Here is a 21,103-nt window from a genome sequence, read left to right as displayed (position 1 = left end):
GATCTAAACGTTAGACACAATCAGTAAGCCTTCAAGGCTCGAGGCCCTTCAGGAGCCCTTTTTGCCTCTCGAATCACGGCTCCAATACCTAGTTCCCATGAGCCAGTCTCCAGCCACCCACAGCCGATGTCAGTACCTCAACAGGCTGTGTGTTTCCCTCATCCACTGAGCTGGCCTGCTGACATGCTCAATTCCCTGTAGTGTCATCTCCTATGTTTCTCCTTCTCAAAAGGGTGATGAGGGCTCTTCCCTTTTCCGCTGCTTCCCAGAGACTACAACCCTTCATGGTTGCTGTCAAGCACAGGAACAGCATCTAAGGCACAGACCCATGGTTGCAGGATTTTAAGATTTTAGATTAAAAACACCATCACCTCCTGGTAAAAGGCCTTGTAATGCCTGTACTGACCAGCCGGCTTGAGAACCGGGTGGTTGAACCCTTCAGAGCACCTCTGTGCCTCTTCTCCATACTCTTCTGCGTCCACACCTGTGGCAGCACTAAAATACCTGCCTAAATGTCTCTTAAATATAGTGGATTGGATTTGGCTCCACACCAAAAAGTCAAAACCACCTCATCATCAATTCAATGTATGGCATTAGATCCACACCATAAACTATTCTGGTATTGATGTGGTGTGAGAAAATGTTCATACCCAGTCCAATAAATTCAGGTTGAAAAATGTCACAGGGAAAACATAATCACGACTGTGTAGAGAGGAATTGAGCAATTGAATATTAATTGGTATTTTCCAATTATTTTAATGTTTTGAAAATTTTTATTAGTTTTAGAATGTTTTAATGTTTTTGGTTTTGATATATTTGAGTAGCTTTAACTGAATATCTTTGAATATTAGATGCATTGAAGGGTTTTTGTGAAGGCAGTTTATGAACAGAACTGTATTCACTTCTTCCCACTCAACACACTGCATTCACATGATGTCAATACATCACACAAGGCTCTGTCAATGGAAAGCACCTCACCTCAAGGGATAGAGCCAGCTTCTCCAGCAAGTTTCCGTGTGAAATCAGTGGGTATTTATGGGTTTGATGAGTTATTTTATTTTTTTATTTGGTCCACTCCATGTTCATTGAATACTTTGTATTAAAAGCAAGGTGCTGTTGAGAACATTAAAAAAAAGACAGGATGTACTTCCAGAATGTATCTTTTTTTTTCTCCAGATATCTTCTCAAAAAAAAGATTGCCAGATTGTTAATGAGGTAACATATTTTCATCTCCACTGGAACCTTAAAGAGAATAAGCATTCTGTAAAAACAATCTGCCCATATTTTAAAAGATATTCTCTTTAAGTGGGTGCAGAAAATCAAATTTAAAAGTTAGTAGATAGCACAAAGCTTGAAAGTGGAGACTCAGGAGGGAACTGGCAGACAGGATAGGGTAGCAGATAACTGACAAATGAAATCTGCTGTCGATAAACACATGCATGATAGATTTTAATGGGCAGAATGAGGAAACATTACATAACGTAAATGGTAAAACTCTAAAGGAGTGCAGAAACAATGTTCATATTCATAAAATTGAACCCTGATTTGATAAGTCTGATGAAACAAACATTACTTGCCATACAAAAAAAAGACATTGCTGATAACTTATTTGACCTCAATTGTCTGGTGTTTGTCAGGACCTTACTGATTCAAGAGAAGGTACACCAGCAAGGTTGTTTAATGGACAAGAGGTTGGGGGGTGGGAAATGTAATGGAAGATTTAAACCGTGTTTTTTACTTTTGCAGCCTTTCCTTCTGCAAGGCTGAGAACCTGCTTGTTTTTTTTTAGAATCAGCAGACATAAGCTAAATTCCATCAATGGGCCAGAGATGCTGTTATCTGACAAAAGGACATCTGTGTACCAAGAACATTTAATCTTCCTGCTTGTTTTGGTCACAGACTGTCAGAGGCCTAGCCTTGATGCAAAATAAACCATTGTATTCAAAGTGATAAGCTGAAAATTATGTTATTCGATAGAAACCTAGGCATGCTAGCTTGCTCACTTATCTTTCTTACTGCGCTGGGAATAGGTGCTTGGGTAAGCAGTTTTTGGGTAATATAAGCCATGGTCCCACTGCTGAAGTTTGAGTCTCTCCAAGAGGTGGCAACATCTCTCAGCAAGAAGAAGAACTTCTAGAGTCCAGCCAACGTCCCGGTCGGGGGAGGTGGAGAAGCAGCTACCGGCGCCCTGACAACCTACTACAAGTGTGCAGTCGTTGCCTCGCTTCGACAGTTGGGACCAGTCCAGGCATTGATAAGTATAGTTGGGAAGGGCTTGCATATTGTAGTTTGAAATCAGCTTTTGTATAAACTGAACTGCTCTCGGTGTGTGTGTCCATTTTCTTTCGGTAGCTCAAACACTGTGACCAATCTAAAACGAACAAAGTGAGAGGTACAAGTTTACCCAAGACAGGAAGTAAAACACAAAAGTCTGTGGACACCATGATTGAAGTAAAAAGACAATGCTGGAGAAACTCTGGAGGTAAAACAGTGTACTTTATATCGCAAAGATAAATATATAATCCCAACATTTTGGGCTTGAGCCCTTGATCAAGGTAACAATGGTTGATGGTTGAAGTTGTGACGATGAGAGAAGCTGAGATTGTTCTTGAGGGATGAAAAAATATTAAGTCATGATTTGGCGGTTTGAAAATGTGAATCATTTTAACAGCATGGACAAGGAGAAATGGCATCTATTGCTAGGAGATGAAACAAAGAAAAATAAGTTACAAAAAATATCCCTGGGCTGAATGGAAGGAGACACTTAATGACACAGAGGAATGCTTGGTTATTACACAATCAACCTTGTGATCTGCCATATTCTTCCAGAAAAAGGGTTAGAAACAAAATCAATTATGATTGTCTGAGTATGGTCATTTAAAGTAGATATTCATTGTTATTGATACTCAACCATCAAAAACTGGATTATTGTCACATAAATACAAAAGAGTGACTTACCTCTTGATTTAGTCAGGATTTCCACCATCTATAATGTATGCAATGTGTGCCTTGTACAAGATGCAGTGCAATTACACTGAACAATGAAGATTTTGCATCCTGAACACCTTTGGGTGTATTTTATGGATTTTGGGCTGCTGGTCAGGCAAATCACCTTAAAACTTTCCTATCATATTCTGTTTTTTAAATATCACTTGTCACTTTATGATTTCCTGTCATATTTTAAGTCTACGAGCATTTTATCACAAAGTAGGTTGTTTTGGTCAGTACAAGCATGCCTGTCTTAAGCCTGGGTATGCTTAGTCAGGATAGATACAGACAGACTATAAAAGCAGCTCACATATACAGATACTGTACATAGACAGATACATATTGATTATACATTGACAACATGCTTTGTGCAGACATGAAGTGCAACATGCTGTTGAACATTCATTTTCTGCATTCATACTTAAGACTTTTTTCCTGCTGATCTTGGTGCCGTCAGTGATAAAAATGGTGAAAGGTTTCATCGGGACATTGCAGCCATGGAAAAATTGATTCATGGTACTGGAAACCATCAATGCTGGCTGACTATTGTTGGACACTGACACGAAGACACATCAGATGCTGAGTACAAAGGAAAACCAGTAGCAAAATATTTTTAGGTCAGTTGAACTTAGGCAATGTGATTAAACATACTAAATTCAATAAAGTTAATTTTAATATTTCTCCAACTTCCTACATGATACAGAAAATCTGAACTTATTTTTATGTTCAGATTGAAGTTTGTCTGTCATAAACCCCTTTTTTTTTCCAGAAGCAAACCTTTTGAAAAAAAAAATGTTGTTCGGTGTTATTAGGCCTTTGCTGCTTCAGAAGCAGTTACCAAAAGAGCAGCAGTGGGTTCAAGGGAATATACGTCCTGCATTGTTTGCTACAAAGAGACCATCCAACTTGGAAATTAATCGTCACACCTTTATCACTGAGTGCGGATCCGTGAATTTCACAATCTGATGGAAATACCCTCATTCAAGGACTGTGGTGGCTCATCACCATCATTCCAAGAAAAGACAATACATGCTGATATTGTTCATCACCCCTCTATCCTATAACCAAATGAAAGTAATGGATTTGGATTTATCCTTGAAGAGGGAGTGCTCCTCCTTCTGAGCAGTCCCTTGTGATCAAAGATTACTTGCTTCCACTCCATTTCTGTAGCTCATGAGGCCAATGTCAGTACCCCAGAATATTCCCCAGATGCTGTATGAGATGCAATGCTGCTTACCTTCTGTTGCTTATCCTGAGTTTTTGTGTGACCTCAACTTTTTCAGATGTATTTTGAGCCTTTGTTCATCACCCTCAGTAGTAATGAGTCAGGATGTCTCAGGATTGAATTGACATGTTGCAGATTTTCAGAGATTTTTTAGAGCACTTTTTAAAATCAGATTTTTCTTCTCTTTTCTATCATGGCATGATTGGATCTAAACGAGAGGTTATTCCTTTGGTGCTGAGAATATGAATGATGTAGCCTGTGAGTGTAACGAGCTTACATGATGGGAAAATTGTTGCCTTGGAGAGGATGCTGATGTCATAGAACTTAGAACATTTCTGCACACTGCAGTCCCTTCACCCCTCGATGTTGTGCTGACCTATATATTCCTACCAAAAAAAAACTAAGCCCTTCATCACCACCACTGGCTTGGTATTCCAGACACCCACAACTCTATGTAAAAAAAAAACACCCCTGATATCTTCACTAAACTTTCCTCCCTTCACTTTTTACAGATGACCTCTGGAGTTTGCTACTCCTATCCTGGGATAAAGGTGCAGGCTGCCCAGCTTATCCATGCCACTCAGAATCTTGTTGACCTCTATTAAGTTGCATTGTATCTTTCTTCACTCCAAAGAGAAGTCCTGCCTCTGCTAACCTTGCCTCATAAGACTTATTTTCTAATCCAGGAAAGATCCTGTAATTCACCTCTGGGCCCTCTCCATAGCTTCCACTTACTTACATTAATGAGTTGACCAGAACTGAACACAATATTCTGAGTGTGGTCTCATCAGAGATTTGTAGAGTTGCAACATAACTTCTTGACTCTTGAACTCAATCCCCTAACTCATGAAGCCCAGCTTCCGATAAACCTTCTTAACGTTCCTATCAACACCCGCAGCAATCTTGTGAGATGTATAAATTTTGACCCCAAGGTCCCTCTGTTCTTCCACACTGTTAAGTATTTGACCATTAACCCTATACTCAAACTTTACATTTGACCTTACAAAATGCATCACATCATATTTATCCATATTAAGCTCCATCTGCCAGTTTTCCACCCAACATTGCATCCTGTCCATATCCTTTTGTAACCTACGACAATTTTCAATACTATCCACACTCCTTCAATTTTTGTATCATCCTTTGTACTTACTGACCCGTCATTCCACTTTTTCATCTACAATAGATCAGTTATAAAAATCACAGTGAAGAGGTCCCAAAACAAATCCCTGCAGAAATCCACTTGTCACTGACCTCCAGGCAGATTTCTTTCTATCTACTTCTACTCTCTACTTTCTACAGACAAACCAATTTTGAATCCACACAGCCTCAGTTCCATGACTTTCTGAATGAGTCTCTAATGTAGGACCTTGTCAAATGCCTTACTAAAATCCATATCAACCACTTCTACTGCCCTACCTTCATCAATTTCTTTTGCCATCTTCTTCAAAAAAAATCAATTAGATTCATGAGACATGACCTTCCCCTTACAAGTCACGATGACTATCCCTGAGAAGTTTGTATTCCCTAAATGTGCATAAATTCTGTCCCTAAGAATCCTCTTCAATCATTTGCACACCACTAACGTAAGACCTGCTGGCCTTTAATCCCCAAGATTCTCTCTATTATTTTTTTTTAAATAAGGGGACCAAATTTCCTATTCGCCGATACTTCAGCATCTCCCCTGTAGCCAAGGAGGATGCAAAGATAATCGCCAATGCCTCAGCTATCTCTTCCCTCCCTTTCCACAGAAATTTGGGAATATTTTGTCTGGATACTTACCAATCTGAGTGTTTTTTAAGACAATATAGCACTATCTCTTTCCTAATCTCAACATGGACCATCACACAAGCTTTATCTATTCTGTCCTCACCGTGACCAAGGTCATTTTCTCTGGTCAATACTGAAGCAAAATAATCATTTCAGACTTCCCCACCCTACCTTCACTCTCGGCATGCCTTGCGTTCTCCTTAATCTTACTTACCAAGGACTTCTCATGCCCCCTTGGAGTTTTCCTGTCCCTTTTTAAGTTCCTTCCTGGCAATAATATAATTTTCATGAGCCATGTTTATTTTCTTTACAAAATCAAGTGTATGCTTCCTTCTTCCTCTTTCCAAGCTGCTTCACCTGTTTTGTAAAATTCAGTTGCCTTTTTCTACCATATTTACACTTTCTCAGTGGGACAACGTATCCAGAACCCCACAAAAGTTGTCCCAAAACATCTTCTGCATGTTGGTTGCTTAACTTTTCCATTGCAGGTAGATCAGGTTTCAGAGCACAGATATCATTCCTGCCTGATAGCTCATGATGCATTTAGACACGATTATGGTTTTGATTGTCAAATATTCCTTCCTTATGATGTGCATGGCGGGCAGCAACCTCCTTTGAAGAAGACCGCAGACCCCACCTCACTGACAAAAGACAAAGAAGGAAAAACCCAACACCCAACCCCAACCCACCAATTTTCCCTTGCAACTGCTGCAACCGTGTCTGCCTGTCCCGCATCGGACTTGTCAGCCACAAACGAGCCTGCAGCTGACGTGGACATTATGCCTCCATAAATCTTCGTCCGCGAAGCCAAGCCAAAGAAGAAGATGAAGTGATTGGATAGTGGCCAAATCTTCAAGGATTAACTTACTTATTACATTACAAAGAACAGTAAAAGATGAAAGAGTATTCCTATCTCAACAAATAAGTCAGACCTTTTCAATGTGGAGGAGAAATAGAAAACAGAAACTGGATGGACCCATGAAGAGAGTGGTAATTGGAGGTAGATGGCCTGTTTCTCTTTTTATGGTAAACAAGGCCTTGGCTGAACAGAAAAGTACTCTAGGCAGGAGAATACCTGATTAGCTGAGGTGAAACAACTCATTTGAATTAGACAGCAAGTGAGACAACTGAAAGCCTGTACATGACACTGTGGCTTTATATATCTCAATTTGTATAAAAATGCCATGCTCTACACAGCTGGAATGAGAATATGGACCACAGCAGCAATAAGAACAGCCTTAGCTGAAAATTCAACAGAATACATACATTTCTATTTGACCCGAGTACCATGAGTAATCCTCACTTTACAGCCTTCACTCGCTATAGATTGTGCTGGCAAATTTCATTTTCATTGAAAGTTAAGAGAAATGGTCCATATTTTGTAGAGTCTCGCCATTATCTTCCTTCAAATGCGTTCTGACCAGTTGAGCATTTCTAGAGACTGGTGTTTTCATTTTTAGATTTCCAAAATTTGTACTCTTTTTCAGTTGCACAATTAGTTAACTGGTTTATTATTTTCTTTCCTTATTTTATTTTGTTTTTAATTAATCTTTAGTACTTCAAAAATATTATGAAATATATCTGTGGCCGTCTCTAGATTGGACAGACTGGGAGATTGCTTCGCTAAGGACCTTTGCTCTATCATTATCCAGTAGCCAATATTATGAGCTCCAATTTCATTTAGTGATGCTTACTTTAACAGTTAGTACATGCTGTGACCATTCAAAACCATGGAGAGAACTGAGTGGCAACAATCAGGTACTAACTGTGCCCAAAGTTGATCCTCAGGAGGAAGATAAGAGGCCATCTGCTGCTTTATCCAGAGACAGGAGGGGAGAGAGGCATCTGATGGAAACTTTTAAAGGAACAGCACACTTGGTGATCAGCCGTCATCTCATGAATATTGAGCTGGAGTGATTCTGTGTGAAATGGACAACTGGCTGATTGAAGCAGTCAAGGGAATTATTGAACCCTACTGTGACCAAAAGAAAGGCCATTTTGAAGGGGAATTATTGAACAACTATGATCATTGGTAATGGTCATTTTGATTGACCCATATCTGGGTAAAGGAAGCAGGAAAATTGCTTCAGTGGATCGTGACCATTGTGATGGCAATTTCGTCTGACCGGTGTTCGAGTTTTGGAAGACTCGTGGAAGTCACATATTTTGTTTCTCTCATGCAAGGAAAAGGGAAGTTGTAACAACCATTTGTATGAAAGGACATTTCTCTGGAAGCAAATCAATGAGGATTTGTGAGTTTTTCAGCAACCCAGTCACTCAATCTCTCCCACCTCCTTTGTGATTACTTCTGGTGCATCAGTTAAAGAGTCTGCATCCCAACACAGGATTTCCAAGACTGAACTGTGGACCAACTTCCCAGAATTGTGTCAAATCTGTAATGGTTTTGCTATTAAGAGGACATGAGTTAAGAATTAAGGGGCAGAGGTTTAGAGGTAACATGAGGGGGAACTTCTTTACTCAGAGAGTGGTAGCCGTGTGGAATGATCTTCCGGGAGAAATAGTGGCGGCGGAGTCAATTGTATTATTTAAGAAAAGGTTGGACAGGTCTATGGATGAGAAGAAGATGGAGGGTTATGGGCATTGTGCAGGGAGGTGGGACTAGAAAGGGGTGTTTGGTTCGGTGCGGACTAGAAGGGCCTAATGGCCTGTTTCCGTGCTGTAATTGTTATGTTATGTTATGTTATTCCCCACATACACATAAACAGATATAAGTATATTTGTGTATAGTTGGGGTTAATTGGTAGTTATTAATAAATATATTATTTTAAAATAAAAATAACAGTCTCTTGGGGAATATCTATTACTGCTGGTCTGCAATGTAAGAAATTGGGGTTTAATCTGGGATATGACCAACATTTGGAGCTTATTGGTGTGTGTGTGTGTAAAGCAACAGCAATGGATATTGATGAGTTTTGGGAAAAAATGAGTTGGTGATGTTACGGAGTCCAAAGGACCCCAAAAACCAACAGTAATAGATATGTATCACAATACAGGTTTACTTAAACGATAGTAGTTTTTAATTATAATTGAACAAAACAGAATTAAGCTTTAACTTATTACTATCAACTTATTTAAACTAACTAACCTACTTAACCCCCCCCCCCTCTAATACTAAGCGCAGGTGTGTGTAATGTATATTTAAGATTAGAAAAGTTATTTGGATCACAGCCCAATCTCACTGGTTGCAGGCAAATTCTTGTACTGTGCATAGAAGTTAGCATTAACAAAGTTCACCAGTCTTTGGTGCTTAACAGGCAAATAGTTACCACTCAGGAGGGTTATTGCTGGTTTTCAGAGAGATTCATTTTCCAGAACATCTGCAATTGATTCTTTTCCAATCAGCCTTGCTGCAGAAACTGGCCCCCTTCAGGGTTCTCCAGATGATCCTTTTTCTTCCAGGTCACCTTTCAGACAGACAGCCTTCTCCTTTGACCAAAAAGTATTTCAAAAGTTTGCCAGCTTTGTCCTTCTGAAACTGATTTCTGTCTCCTCTCTCTCTGTTTCACACCCTCCCTCTTTGAGAGCAAAACTGTTCTGGCCTGCTTGCAAAGATCACATGCTCTCCCAGGCAACCTGTTGAATGTTGCTACTTTGTTGCTCCTCTGCAAAAAAGCATTCTGCAAAAGTCCTGCAAATATTCTGTGTTTTAAAATGTTTGTGTGCAACCTGCCCTAGCAAATCCCTTCCAAGCCACCTCTAAATATTCTGTCACAGAGGGTATTGCCCAAACCTGGTCATGTTCTGTGCTGATAAAAATAAAGAGAGAAAAGAAAGCAGCACCAGGTGCCTGTATTCAAAGTGATGGGAAACATACAAGTTAAAAGAGTTCCAAATCTACCGGTAACATTAAGGATGAATTCAAATATTTTGTGCCAGAGGGTTTGGCTTTAGTAAAGGAAGTGTCACCACAAGTGACAGTGAAAATCCTTCAAGATACAGAGGCTGACCAGTCACTCGTGCTGGACAGTATTTTCGAGTTTGGCAATGAGACTGCCACAGGTGAAATAAATTTGATTCAAGGTCTGGGGGGTGATTCAGAGTCAACACTTCGACACAGGATAATGTTGAAGTAAGAATTCATTGATGGACCTGTTACAATAGGGATCCAATCAAGTTTACCTCTGGAGGGGGTCTTATGATTAGGAAATGACCTTGCAGACGAAAAAAATGTCACTGCAGTGTGGTTTGCAGCTAAGCCGGTCAATGATGGGACAAATACAGATTCGGATACATATCCAGCCTACGCAGTGTCTTGAGCTATGGCTAAAAAGCTTGTCAATGCAGACGGACCTGTAGAGACTGATTCCACAGGGATCAGAATATGTGATAGTACAAATCAGCACTCAATTTGTAATGACCTGCCAAAGTCTTGGACCAGAGTTGCATTGTTAAATCCAAGAATAAGGATTTGTTGTTATCTCTAAAAGTGTTTATAGCAGGGTAGAAAACAAATCCCAATCTTACTGAAGTGAGAGATAAGGCTCTCTCTGACGATGAAGTTAATAAAGTGCCATTTGGCTATTATTTTGAGAAATAATGGGTTAATGAGGATGTGCAGTGGAATTTGTTAAATTATGCATCAAAGTTTTCAGATCATTTGCAGAAATTCTGTAAATTAGCTCAAGAAAATTCAAAAATGGCTCAAAGCAAAATGAAGGTCTGGTTTCATTAAAAAAGGGTAGGGTGAGAACCTTTAAACTGGGGGATAAAGTGTTAATCTTTCTCCCAACAAATTCCAATCCCTTAAGGAGAAAATTTCAGGTCCATATGAGATACAGTCAAAGGTGAAATTAAGTCAGTATATAGTCAGAACCCCTGATTGAAGACATAAAACGCTGAGTTGCCATGTCAACATTTTAAAACTTTATTTTGAGAACTTGGCTTTTAGTAAGGAACAGTCTTCAGCAGAGATTTTGGTTGTTGATGGAACTAAGGAGTCTCAAGACCATGAGATGATACAAGCTGACTCTTGTGAGCGTCACTTCAAACAAAACATTGTCCCATTTTGTCTGTCTAATTCAAGTGTTTTGCAGAATTTGGATCCTCAGTTGGCTCATCTTCAGCCCCAGGAAAGGAGCAAATGAAAATGCTACTATTAAATTTTAAGAACTTGTTTCCAGACATGCCTAAGGGAATCCCAATACCTCGTCGTGAGGTTGATGATGCCAAACCTATCAAACAACACCCATATCGAATGAATGTTTAAAAAGTGCAAACTGGTAAACAAAGAGACAAAATATATGTTAAAGAGTGATATTCAACTTCAGATTAGAGTTCACCTTGTGTCCTGATACCTAAATCAGATGAGAGTTATACTTTGCACTGATTATAGAAAAGATAATGTGGTAACAAAGACAGATACTTATCCTATCCTTAGGGTAGATTATTGTGTGGACACAGTTGGAAAGACTAATTTCCTACAAAGATGGACTTATTAAAAGGCTATTGATGTGCTCCCTTAACAGAAAATTCTGAATTTGTGACCTTGTCAGGGAGATGGGAATACAATATTTTACCATTTGAAAAATGCTGCAGGGACATTTCAAAGAATGATTAATTCTGTGATTCAAAGTTCAGAGCAGATGAATACTTACAAAGATGATTTGGTTATGGGGAGGACACCTGGGAAGAACATATCTCTGAGTTAGAGAAATTGTTTGACAAATTTTTAAAGGCAAACCTTACTGTTAAATATAGCTTAAAGTGAATTTGGCCATGCTACTGTGACTTCTCTTGGTTATGTTGTTGGTCAAGGCAAGTTGGCGCCTATTCAGGCAAAAGCTTAGACAATTTCTGAGATTCCCGTTCCCACAGGCAAGAGCGCTTTTGGGAGGTGTTTTTTTTGGGGGGGAATGGTGAGTTGTTATCGAAAATTTGCTGATAACACCCTTCCTTTGACTAACCTTCTGAAGAAGGGTGAAAAGTTTGTTTGGACAGAACTTTCTCAGGAAGCATTTGAGAATCTGGAAGCCATTTTATGTTAACAGCTTGTGCTTAAATCACCTGACTTTGAAAAGCCAGTTTCTTTCGCAGTAGATGTTAATAATGAAGCTACAGGGGTAGTGCGATTACAAAAGAATGGTTGTGAGGATATTGACAATCCAGTGGCTTACTTATCCAAGAAATACAATGAACATCAAAATAATTATCCGACTATAGAAAGGAAGAATGATTATCACTTGTACTGGCTTTGCAACACATCTATGTTTACATCTACACACCTCAGGGACCACTTGTTATGTATTTGGACCATAATCCATTGGTGTTCTTAAGTAAAATTAAAGACAAAAATAGACGGTTGTTAAACTGGAGTTTAATTCTGCAGGAATATAATTTAATGATAACTCATATTAAGGAAAGGATAATTTTATAGCTGTTTGCTTTTCAAGATGTTATGTTTGCAACCTTGCTGAAAAAAATTATATTTGTCTGTATTATATCATGTAACAGTAGTGAATGCATTATTTCAAACATTGTAGGTTGCAGTTAAAATTTTGCTCTTACAGCTCAAATTTTTCTTTGTTATGGGGAGTTATTATAACCTCCCATTTTACTTAGTGACTGTCCCTTTAAGGATTAGTACAGGTTGCAACCATTCACAACTGTGAACGTAGCAACAATCAGGTACTGGATCATGACCATTGTGACCATTGTGATGGCAATTTCTTCTGACTGATGCTTGAGTTTTGGAAGTCACACATTTTGTTTCCCCTATGCAATGAAAAGGGGGGGTTCGTTACAAACATTCATATGAAAGGACATTTCTCTGGAAACAACTCGACAAGGATTCATGAGTTTTTCAGAAGTCCATTCACTCAGTCTCTCCCACCTCCTTTGTGATTCCAACACAGGATTTCCAAGACTGAACATTGGACTAACTTCCCAGAATTGTATCAAACCCCCCACCCCCCCCACCCACCCCCACCCCCCTCCCCCCCCCCCCACACACACACACACATAAATAGATACAAGTATATTCATATATAGTTGGGGTTAAGTTAATACTTTTGGAAGTTATTAATAAATATTTTCTTAAAATAAAAATAATAAGTCTCTTGGAGTATTTCTATTGCTGTTGGTCTGTAATGTAACACTAATCATTACAATTCTGTCCCCTACTCCCCTGCTGACATGTCTTTCTATGGCTTCGTGCACTTTCAATCCAAGACCACCTGTAAATTGAAGGAGCAACACCTAATTTTCCATCTGGGCTCTCTCCAGCTTCTCCATTCACAAAGCTAGCCCCCTCCTCTTGTTTGCTGTTGTGCTCTCCCACCCTTATCCACCTATTACCTCCTTCCTGTGTGACTGTTCCCCTCCCCTACGTTGGCCCCCACCATTTTGTTTAGGTATCTGCCCTGATTTTGTCCATAACTCGATGAAGGGCTCAAGCCCAAACAATGATTGTGCACCTTTATTTTTGCTATATAAAGTAAACTGTTTGACCTGCTGAATTTATCCAGCACTGTGTATTTTTACTTCAACCACGTTGTCTGCAAACTTCCATGTTTTGAAATATATTAACATTTGTGATAGTGTTTTTTTTTATTTTGCGAATTATTGAAATTCTGTTGTCTCGGGTTGTGAACGGCCTTTGATGGCAGAGAGCTGGGGAGTGAGATTGGAGCCCAGTACAAACAATACTATTTCTTAAGTTACATAGTTGTTTGTTCACCAGTCTTCTTCACAAACACTCTCAGATCTCTATGCACTTGTGCCTTCTTTAAAACTAGTTCACTCATAACCTTCCAACTCAAAAATAATGAACTACTTCATAATTTGCTGCATTACATTTCATTCACCACCATCCCACTTGTTCCCTTAATATAGCCATGGCCTCTTGAATGACAACATAATCTTCCTCATTATTTACATGCATGTTTCGTAGCATCTGCAAGTCTTAAAATTGCAGACTTTACCTTAAAGTCAAATAATTGAAGCATTACAGTGACAATGCTCACATTAAATACCACATAAATCTTAAAAGCAAGCTCTTTATCATATTCTTTATTTTTATTGTCCTTTAGTCAAGTGAGCATTGCCAATTCCCCATGCCACTCGCCATAATTTTGCAGTCATTAAATGACAAATTTATCAAACACTTCATGAAGGTCCATATGGATTACACCAACTTAACTGCTCTTAAACATCAAATGACTCAAATCAAGTTGGTGTTCAACTATGATTCTCACTTAACAAATCAATTCTGGCTTTCATTCATTGCTCATATTTTTCTAAGTAGCCATTAATTTTCTCTTAGATTATGATTTCTGAAAGCTTTTCCACCAATATTAGATTAACCAGCCTTTATTTTCAAGCTAATGTGGACAGAATAGTATTTTCACAGGCTCAGCTAACACAGCAAAATTTATGTAAAGCAGAGCAGCTATAGCAGTTGCCACAGAGTTCCAGTGACCAGAGCTGCCTGTGAAAAATTTATATTTTCTCTCCAACTGCCCTGGATTCCTCCAACACACAAAAAGATGTCTTCACCTTCACCCTCTCCTCCCTCCATCTGATTCCTTTGTTTATTTCTTCACTCAGTTTTCCATATCACCAATTGCACATTTGCCTGTTTCCCAACACCGCCCTCTCCCCACCCTTACCTGGCTTCTTCTGTCCATAATTCTTCATGTCACCTCATTCCACCAAACACCTATTTTTTCCTGTCTCACTCTTTGCTCTTTTCCTCTTTGTAACAGCTATCACCCCTCCACATATTCAGCCTCAATCCAAAATGTTGACTCTCCATTTCCTTCAACAGATGCTGCCTGAACTGCTCTTCCTCCAGATTTCAAAAATGATCTGCTGGTAGTTTAATTAATGACTGAAAATTAATCTTCAATGTAAATTAATGTCAGAAGGTGATTTGATGAATGTGTATGAGAAATATTCAAGTTGAAGGGTTAAGGAAATAGGAGAGAGAGAAAATAAGGTCCAATAGATTTGTTCACCTGGGAGCTGAGTGAAGGGCTAAAATGGCCTTTTTATTTGAGTTACAATCAATCTTATAAGTTACATTCAATCTTATAAGAAAAAATGTTTTACTTCAAATGCACTCAGGAGCTTGAATCTGCATTGTTTTTGCCAGTTTAATAAATTATGGAAAGTAGCTTCACTCTGTGGCTGCGACAATTCAAATGTGAGATGCCTTGGAAAGACTGAGAAAGGGATGTGGTCACTAAATAGGCACAATGAATCAAAAACAAACATAAGATATAGGAATTAGACAGCTGTGCATCAGATTTGAAGAAAATATCATGCTAAATGCTCTGCTTAAATATTTTACAGTAGCACCCCTGTTATTCAGAATTAAAGCAACCAACATCCTCAAGCAATCATCAAAAAAAAATCGAGGAAAATAAAAAGAAAAATAAATAAGAATAAAATATGGTTAAAAAATCTCTAAGCTTAAAATTGTAAAAGAAAATGTTCTCTGAAGTAACACATAAATCTTTGGTGAGGATAGGAGCAAATATTCAGCCAGTGGAGTGCTTTGATCATGCTTTGCTGATAGCAGGTGTTTGAATAAAGTTTATATAAAGTTTGAAAAAAAATGGCATCACACAGGATGAATAGCTAGTTGATCCTGCTCACCATTGGGGTGACCCTTTTACAGAATCTCCTTATCCCTGCTTAATAAGAGTCACACTGGTCAGTGGCTCTATCTAAAAATATGTGGGGGTGGTGGGAGGGGGTCTGCTGCGGCCATTTCCGGGAGCCTGAGGTCCGCTGCTGCGGCCATTTCCGGGAGCCTGAGGTCCGCTGCTGCGGCCATTTCCGGGAGCCTGAGGTCCGCTGCTGCGGCCATTTCCGGGAGCCTGAGGTCCGCTGCTGCGGCCATTTCCGGGAGCCTGAGGTCCGCTGCTGCGGCCATTTCCGGGAGCCTGAGGTCCGCTGCTGCGGCCATTTCCGGGAGCCTGAGGTTCGCTGCTGCGTCCATTTCCGGGAGCCTGAGGTCCGCTGCTGCGGCCATTTCCGGGAGCCCGAGGTCCGCTGCTGCGGCCATTTCCGGGAGCCTGAGGTCCGCTGCTGCGGCCATTTCCGGGAGCATGAGGTCCGCTGCTGCTGCCACCGGGAGCTCAATATCTGCTGTTGCCAGGTGCTAGCCTGCTGCTGCCAAAAGCACAAGGTGTACTGCCACCCGCGCCAGGAGCCTGACGTCACTGGTCCGTTTGGCTCCTAAAAAATTTTGGATAAATGAAGATTTTGGATATTCTCGTTTATCCGGAAAAAAAAAATTCAAGTTTGATAACTGAGGATTTTGGAGAATCTGATTTTGGATAATTAGAGTTGTACTGTATTTCAAAGAATGTGACTAAAAATAAGGTAAAATACTTCAAGGTTTATAAGATCATGCAAATAAAATTAATTCAATGTCAGTACAATGTAATACTTTAGTCTTTTGTCTTTTAAACCATTTATTCTTAATGCAGGTGTATTAGTTACATTTTATTGATGGGGGAATAACTCCTTATTCATCCAGTTATGCAGACTTGGAGTCTGGTCCTTTTTTGGGTGAGCCCCTAATCAGACCAACTCATGGTTCAATAACTGCCAAAGTCGTTGACTGAATTTCTTTTGACCTTTACAAATGTCTAAAAATGCTCACACAGTGTTATGTTTATATTCCTGCGAGCCTATGACATCATCACTCATATATACTGTGTTCTGGGGGAACCATATCAGTTCTGTATTGAACAATGAATGAAAGATCACATCTCCATGTGCAATGCTTTCTGAACATCAAATACATGACAAACTGGTGTCGAGAATGAAAACAAACTTCCCCTATACTCCAAATATTGATCTGAAGAATTTAAAGGGGAACATCCAAGCCCCAAACCACCTGTTCTTACAGAAAACAGAGAACAGGCAAATCCATCAGTGAATATTTGGCAGAATTACGTAAATTGTCACACCACTGTGAATTTGATCAATTCTTCAACAATGCATTAAGACACTGATTAGCCAACCGCAGTGCCAGACAGAAGTTACCAAGTCAAAAAGACATAAATCTTAATTCTGCATATGAGACAGCTTTGGGTTCCAAGACAGCTGATAACAATGTGGATATCTGCCAAGGTGATCCTCTAGAAGTGGGGAAATATTCCCGCCAAAACCGCTTCCGCTGCAGAAAAAGCAACTATATGCCTGATAACTATTATTTCAGACGGTCAAAGTGCAATCTATTTGACAAAGAAGGGCACATCAAAGCCAAGTGCCTGAGAAAACAAGGTAAAATGGACAAAAAAAATGAAAGAGATACAAAAAACAAATGAATCAGAAGAAGATAAGGTGGGGTTAATCATGCACACTTGTGGATTTAATGATAGAAAAATCAGAATTGTATGTCAAGGTAAAAATCAACAAAGAGCCTCTTTGAAAATAGCTGGATACAGGAGCAGCAGGCTCACTGATGCCATTCAATCTAAAATGACTTCTACCTCACCTTGCCATTAAACAGGGCAACATGGTGTTAAAAATTCACAAGGGAGAAAGTCAAGGTGTTTGGAAAATGCAATGTAAGCATGAAATATAAGGAACCAATGCTGAGACAACAACCCCTCTACATTGTTGACACTAAAGGGCCAGCATTGTTCAGAAGAAAATGGCTATCCTACATACAACTAGGTTGGATGAAAGTTGGATCCAGTATAAATTCACTCCTAGAAGATAAAGACAAGTCAAAACTGGAAAAAAAAATTCTCAAGAAGTACCAGGGCGTTTTTGAAAAAGGCCTAGAAAAAATCCAAGGTGTGCAGGCAAAATTACACTTGAAACCAAGCATTGAGCCTCAGAATGGTACCTTTTGCCATAAAAGGAAAGAATGAAGGAAACTTAGCAGATTGGAAGAAAAGGGAATATTGAGAATAAAAATCCATAAAGCGATTGGGCAGCTCCCATTGTACCAGTGTGAAAAGCCAATGGGGAAATTTGAATTTGCTGTGATTATAAAGTCACTGTTAACCAGGCTTTACAGATACCAGAACATCTTATACCCAAAGCAGAAGAACTATGCCAAGCCTTTAGCAGAGGAGTGAAATTCACCAAGTTAGACCTATTGCAATCACATCAACAAGTAGAATTGGATGACTCAAAGAAATGTGTGGCAATCAATACTCATTTGGGCTTATTCACCTACACAAACCCCGGCCAAATTTCAAGCAATCATGGACAAATTATTATATGGATTTAATGTAGGTTGCAACCTCGTTGACATTATAATTACTGATTGAGCCAACTCTGAGCACTTATCCAATCTAGAAAAGATCCTAACCAGTTTGCAAGAAGCAAACATCCAGCTGCGCCAAGACAAATGTGTATTTAAGGTACCTTCCACATATATGGGCCTTTACAATTAACAGTGAAGGAATACGAATGGACACTACTGGCAATTAATTGGTCCGCAGAGCACCTTATCCAAATAACCGAGCCAAATCGCAATAATTCCTGGGCTTGGATAACCATTATCGGAAGCACGTTCCAAATATGTCAATGATGTGCAGCTCAATAAACCAACTGCGATAAAAAAGACCTGGAATAACAAGACTATTCATGCAGTGTACCGCTTGAAAGAAATACTAACATCAAGCGACAATGTTCCCATCCACTATGACCCAAACAAAGAAGTTAAACTAGCAGTAGATATGTCACCAGTAGAATTAGGAGTGGTGTTGTCACAAGTAACTGATAAAGGGGAAGAACCAGTGGTTTATATCTCCTGGTCTCTGAAGACTTGTGAATGGAATTATGAACAATTGGAAAATGTTGGACTTGCCATAATGTTTGGCATCAAATGATTCCACTAATATATAAATAAATATATATATATATATATATATATATATATATATTTATATATTGTAGGAGGTTTACCTTAATAACCAATAACAAGATTGATTCTAGGCCTTAAATTGGGGATCGTAGTGCGAGTGGCAACAAAAATTCAAAGATGGGTCATGTTACTTGTCACACACAACTACGATTTAAAACATAAGCCAGCAACACAAAACATCCATGCTGATACGCTATCATGCATACCCCTACTGGAAACTAAACAGAAAGATTAGATAATTAAATAGACTGCAGAGGCTACAGCTATCAATCAAGAACAACTTTACCATCCACTATTAAAGTGAAAACAATCAGTAAAGAAATACAAAAAGAAAGTGTACTATCAAGGGTCCTCTACTTCACATCAAATAGGTGGCCTGAGGCCATAACAACATCAGAAGAACGAAAGCCTTATTATACTAGATGCCATGAAATATCAATTGAGGAAGGTTGTTTATTGTGGGGAACCAGAACCATCATCCCTACAAAATGACAAACAGCTCTATCATCTGAACTCCAGAACAACTACCCAAGGATGGTTCAAATAAAGGCATTGGTATTTATGCACATCTGATGACCCTCAATAGGCCTGGACATTGAACAAACTGTAAGAAGTTGTGGCAATTGTCATGCAACTCAGAGCCCCTCAAACCGAAGCGAATCAATGGAAATGGCCATCACAACCCTGGACAGGATTGACATTGATTTCACTGGTCAGTTCATGGGGAAAACTTCCTCATTGTGGTCAATGCACATTCCAAATGGCCAGTGGTAGTACACATGAGGAAAATAACAACAGACCAGACCATTGAAAAACTGAGAAGCATATTTGCATTGTATGGATTACCGATTGATAATGGTCCACAGTTTGTATCGGAGGCTTTTAAGGTATTCCTACAGGATAACAGCACTTGACATATCTTGTCAGCGCCCACCACCCAAGGACAAATGGGGAAGCAGACATTTTGTACAGACCTTCAACAAAGCCATGAAAATGAAGAAAACATTAAATGCATCATGGAGTCATAAAATTGCAGATTTCCTATTAGGCTATAGAACTACGCCTCACTCTACCACCAAACAAACACCAGTTGAATTGATATTTGGACATTCTTGAGAACAGTGCTTTCCACAGTACAGCTGAATATTGGCCTTTGAATAGAACAATCTATGACTCCCAATAAGTCAACCAGATCTCTAGAAGTGGGAGAACCAATAACTAGTATGTGACTACTGGGATAATAGGTGACCATGGGTGTGAGGAGTTAACCCTTTAAAAAAAGTCTTTGCTCTTGCTCTATACTGATGAGAGCTAAAATATGGAAAAACAAATTGATTAATTGAGAACGCTGGATGATCCTATGGCCACACCCAAAGCTCATGATCCTGATGAGATACCAGATGAAATTCCATGAGCTTATACTACTCCATGTGAAATTCCAGGGGCCTATCCTACTGTGAACATTCCAGAATTACCTTCGATGAATGAGGCTCTGTCTCAACCAAGCAGTCCCACGACTCAACCAAGCAGTCCCATGACTCAACCAAGCAGTCCCATGACTCAACAACAGTCCCATGCAACGTCTGGATAAGGTTCATCAACAACATACTTCACAGTCCTTACCATCAACTGAGCTACAACCCCCAAAAGCAAAGAGTCCGGAGAAGTTACAATGTACCTCGATGGATTCTACTTGTCTGAGACAATCACAGAGGGAAAACCATCCTCCTGAGAGAATGAAGGATGATGTTCAGTAACTTGGCAGTTTAATATTACATACTTAATTTATAGTTTATTCATCATCTCCACTATTAGTCCAGGGGCACCATATAGTTATAATAGTTTAGGAATAGTGCTGCCATATGCTATTTTCACAAAGCATTTTTTTGGGGGGGAGGGAGAAGAGTGTAATGAATGTATGTATGAGCATGACATCATAGTGCTGGGTTTGATGATGTCACTAATCATATATATACTGTGTACTGGAGATCCATTTTAGTTCTGTATTAAACAATGAATGAACCTTCAAGTCTTCGCGTGCAGTGCTTTCTGAACTTCAAATACATGGCACACATGAATGAAAATCAATTACTAAAACAAAATATGTTAGAATATGAAAAAAATTCCAAAAATATGCCAGAAGATCATTAAAATCATTTTCAGTCCCATAAATTAAATTAAATAAACAATGAAATTCACTGAACCACAAAAGTCTGCAGTCGCTGTGATTGTAGTAAAGCTCAGAAATGCTGGAAGAACTC

The 21,103-nt window shown here is 39.3% G+C and overlaps 1 protein-coding gene across 13 annotated transcripts in view; it reads right to left on the bottom strand.

The window, feature by feature from the left end:
* The window catches only part of LOC138761991 (low-density lipoprotein receptor-related protein 1-like), a 1,165,126-nt gene that overhangs the window by 871,483 nt on the left and 272,540 nt on the right, over positions 1-21,103 (bottom strand). The gene's annotated exons all lie outside the window — the stretch shown is intronic.

The sequence above is a fragment of the Narcine bancroftii genome, chromosome 4 (genome assembly GCF_036971445.1).
Source record: "Narcine bancroftii isolate sNarBan1 chromosome 4, sNarBan1.hap1, whole genome shotgun sequence".
NCBI classification, from domain to species: domain Eukaryota; kingdom Metazoa; phylum Chordata; class Chondrichthyes; order Torpediniformes; family Narcinidae; genus Narcine; species Narcine bancroftii.
This window is presented reverse-complemented; position numbering and strand designations above follow the sequence as displayed.